Below are 5049 nucleotides of genomic sequence, written 5' to 3'. Positions count from 1 at the left end.
TTGCAGCACTATTCACAATAGCAAAGACTTGGAATCAACCCAAATGTCCATCAGTGACAGACTGAATTAAGAAAATGTGGTACATATACACCATGGAATACTATGCAGCCATAGAAAAGGGTGCGTTCATGTCCCTTGTAGGGACACGGATGCAGCTGGAAACCATCATTCTCAGCACACTATGGCAAGAACAGAAAACCAAACACCGCATGTTGTCACTCATAGGTGGGAATTGAACAATGAGATCACTCGGACTCTGGAAGGGGAACATCACACACCGGGGCCTATTATGGGGGGCGGAGGGGGGAGGAATGGCATTGGAAGTTATACCTGATGTAAATGATGAGTTTATGGGTACTGACGAGTTGATGGGTGCAGCACACCAACATGGCAGAAGTATACATATGTAACAAACCTGTACGTTGTGCACATGTACCCTAGAACTTAAAGTGTAATAAAATATATATATGTGTATATATATGTGTGTGTGTGTAAATATATATATATAAATTCTCAAATTTAGTAGAAATACTTTCTTCATAGTCAAGGGCCTCAAGTCAGTTCTAAAATGTTAATTTCTCTCATTAGTAACATTCTTGTTTCCCTGAAAAAAAAAAAAGTTAGTGTTTATACCTTCACATAATACTTTAGCATCTGCTTTTTTTCATCCATCCCCCAAGGGTAAGAAAACTGTTAAGCTCTTTCCTTCTCTCTTGGAATTCATCAGTTACTGTCAATGAAGGGCCTGTGCTATGCACAGTAATGCACTATGTTTTATGGACATGAAACATAAAGGAGCAACAACATGTGTTTCGTGCCCTGAAAAATCAGTCAAAACAATGGCATTAATTTTGAGAAACCAAAGAGATCATATGATCCTTCACATCATCACAATATGGTGACCTACTGTCTCTGAAGGGAAAAAAAAGGGATTATATGAAATGTGCAAACATGAAGTATGATAAAAATGAAAATTAGCTTTTGGTTTGCAACAGTAAATACTGAAATATTTTCTTTAAGTTAGAATTTTAAAACACCAGTATATGAATCCAAACGCATTGATACATTTACTATTTCTTTATGAGATCATGCCTCCTCCATGATGCCTGTGAGAGGGAAAGATAGTATTAATAAAGGCTGTAGTCTGAGTTTTTACTAAGATATGGACTTCCAACATACAGCCTGCTGGATGTTTTTTAGTTAAAACGAAAATATTTTCCTGATTAGCCCAAATGAAAGTGCAGTAGTATGAAAGACCTTCAAGAAGAGTTATTCCACTAACTTCCAAAGGTTATCAGATCTAGTTTTAAAGAGAGTTGAAAGTAATTATAAATTAGAATCATTCAAGTTTAATTTTGCTAATATTCTGAAATTGAGCACTATGCATAAATATCATCACTAATAAATACACTGGCTTGGAGTTGGAGTCATGCCTAACATCCAAATAACAAATTTCACCTTTTCTGAAAATGTATAAGGTAAAATTCATACATGTGGTACACATATGCTAACATCCCATCACTTAAAAAAGCCAGACATCTCAATTGTAGGATAATACTGTTAGGTAATTGTGACTGTAGGGAGAAACCTTACTAAAATGAACTTATATTTACAAGGGAGTAATAACTTGTTTTCATGCCTTTGATTAGCACCATAGACTGACCTCAGTCTTCTTTTATTTTTTAAGAAAGAATTATTTGATCTTTGTTATTGACATTTTCTTTGCCACTCTTAGCAACTGTTTAACAATTACATTTATAAACTTGACAGGAGGATTTTAGAAAATGGCTGAGAGTCTGTAATTGGAAAATTTACTTCATTTTTCTTGTTTCTGTTTTCTCTTCATAATAAGATGTTTGCTCCTTGTAAATAACTTTCTTAACTGTGTTATTGCCTCAGGGAGTACATGCAGTCACTCTGACCCAGGCAGCCTTATTATGGTTGTGGGGCCCTGGTGTCAGGTAATATTCAGACCAGCTGGGCCCATTGTCACCTTCTTTCACTGTTGCTTGCCATGGCTGGAAATAAAGGGCAACAATAATTACTTCTCAAAAGGTAGATGCTGAGAAGTCATTTTTTAGCGATATTGAAAGAAAGTTAATAAAGACATACCTATAGAAAAACAGAATAGAATTTGGAAGACCAGAAGGAAGTTTATTTTAGAAGAGATACTACCTCTCTTTCTCTTTCTCTGGTGTTGATCAGGATTTACTAGCTCTTTCCACCAGTTCCTGAAGAAGAACAAACTGTACATCACTCCCATTTATGAAACACTACCTCATTTCTAACTCAGTTAGCATAGGTACACATCTGGCTAAACACATAATTTTCTGTGGTTATTTGAAGTGTTACAAAATAGAGAAATAGCCTACACATAGGATTATCTTAGTCCGTTTTGTGCTGCTATAACATAATACCCACAGACTGCATAATTTATAAAGAACAAACGTTGAGTGGATCATGGTTCTTGAGGTTGAGCAGTCCAAGATTGAAGGGCCAGCATCTAGCAAGAGCCTGGTTTTGGCATCATCCCATGGTACAAGGGGAACAAAGGGGTGAGACAGAGAGAATGAGAAAAGGGGGCAAACTTGTTTTTCATAAAGAACCCACTCCTGTGATAATGATATTCCCTCACAATAGAAGAGCCCACATGACCTAATCATCCACCTCTAAATACTATTTTCAATATTTAGTGCAGTATTAAAAGATTCCACTTCTTGATGCTGCTAAAATAGCAGCTAAATTTCAACATGATTTTGGAAGAACCAAACATTTAAACCATAGCAGGGGTCATGATTATAATCCTGGGAGAATGCCTATGAATGAGTCAATCAGCCTCCTCTACCCCCTAGTGGGCAAGACCAAGAGCCTCTCCACTGTGTCAGTGGGGATTGTATTACTTCTTGTGAATCCTATGGAAACCACAAGGGTCTTATTGCATGGGTTCAATGAGCCTGGTCTCCTATCTAATTCATCAGGGTGTTGGGCTCACAGATGAAATAATATACTGTTGTGTCTTACTCTGCTGGGGTTTCCAGAGCAAAACACCATAGACTGGGTGATTTAAACAACAGAAATTTATTTTTCACATTTCTGGTAGCTAGATATCCAGATTAACATTGGTGGGATTAGTTTCTGGTGAGGGCTCTCTTTCTGGTTTTCAGACTGATGCCTTCTTGCTTTGTGTGTAGATGACATTTCCTCAGTGTGTGCTGGTGAAGTGAGTGAGAACAAGCTCTCTTATATTTCATTTTTGTAAGGGCACTAATCCCGTGATAGCAGGACCTTGCCTTCATGACTTCCCAAAGACCCTGTGTCCAAATATTATCACATTGTGAGTGAGAACTTCAACATATGAATTTTGTGGGGATAAAAATGTAGGACATAACACACTTTCCCTCAAATTGTTCCTAAGAAAAATTTGGGTGCTCGTAATTAGGGTTACACAACCTAAGCAAACTTCAAGATTACAAAATATTTTAAAAGGGCCAGAGTGTACATTGCTAGCAAAAGGGGCAAAATCTGGTGGTCTGATTCTTGTCCATTGAGTGAACAAGGAAGTATAGGGTACTATCTATAACTATAGTTAACTTCTTTTTTTTTTTTTAATACTTTAAGTTCCAGGGTACATGTTCACAACGTGCAGGTTTGTTACATATGTATACTTGTATACTTGTGCCATGTTGGTGTGCTGCACCCATCAACTCGTCAGCACCCATCAACTCATCATTCACATCAGGTATAACTCCCAATGCCATCTGCCATCGCTCCCCCCTCCCTCCTCCCCATAAGAGGCCCTGGTGTGTGATGTTCCCCTTCCCGAGTCCAACTGATCTCATTGTCCAATTCCCACCTATGAGTGAAAACATGTGGTGTTTGGTTTGCTGTTCTTGTGATAGTTTGCTGAGAATGACGGTTTCCAGCTTGCTCTGTGCTATTGATGTTTTTATAAGTAGGGAAACAAGTGAGAAGAAAATGTATTTTATGTTGGGTAAGTAGACATACTGAGAAGGCAACTTAATGCTTTGTCTACTTTATTCTAATCAGAAAATAAACTATTCCTTCCTTCAAATTTCAGCTCTATGTATAATATGATTAAGAACTCTGTAAAATTCTTGAGCAAGATTTTTGAAATATTGCCCTAGAACCTTAAGATAGACAGAATAACATCCCCTGAAAGATCCCATACCCTAATCCCCAGAACCTGTGGATATGTAAGGCTACATGGCAAATTACAAGGATAATTAAATTGCAGGTTGAATGAAGGTTGCTAATCAAATAGCCTTAAAACAGAGAGATAGCATGGATTGTCCAGGTGCTTACAAGGTTAACACGGGTCCTTACATGTGGAAGAAGGAGACAGAAGAGAAGGTAAAATGAATATGGTGTGGGCAGAACTGTACCTGATGTGTCTGACTTTAAAGATGTAGAATGGGGGTCACAAGCTGATGAATGGGGAAAACTTTGGAAATGAATTCTCTCCTAGAACCTCCAGAGGGAGCATGTCCCTGCTGACACCTTGACTTTAAGCCAGTATAATTTCGGAATTCAGATCTCCAAAACTGTAAGAGAATAAGTTTAAATTGTTTTAAGCCACCAAGTTTGCAGTAAGTTGTAACAGTGGTAATAGAAAGGTAATATAAACTCTCTCTCTCCCAGGTTGGTTTAATATCAGAATTCGACGCTATGTTCTACACATCTAGTCATAACACTGTTCAGATTATTTATTTGCTGGAAAACTTTCTAATAGACTTAATGAAAAGGGGCTCTGCAAATAAAAGTACATAATAATTTTTCAGTGTTCGTTTCCACATTTTCTACAGACATTTCTAGAGATTACCTTTCATGTGCCTACAAGTCAAAATTGAATGTATCTCCAACTAATTTCCCTCAGGCTGCTATTAAACAATTAACAGTCACTTTTTTCACAATAAACATAAGCAGGTTTAATAACTTAACATTTGCTTTATCAAGTCATTTATGTGCCTATATTGAAGGAAATAATAATAATTGTGATCTTTCAAAAACGTAATGCAGAAACAGAAAATG

This window comes from Mandrillus leucophaeus, unplaced genomic scaffold (genome assembly GCF_000951045.1).
Source record: "Mandrillus leucophaeus isolate KB7577 unplaced genomic scaffold, Mleu.le_1.0 Scaffold1069, whole genome shotgun sequence".
Taxonomy (NCBI): Eukaryota; Metazoa; Chordata; class Mammalia; order Primates; family Cercopithecidae; genus Mandrillus; species Mandrillus leucophaeus.
This window is presented reverse-complemented; position numbering follows the sequence as displayed.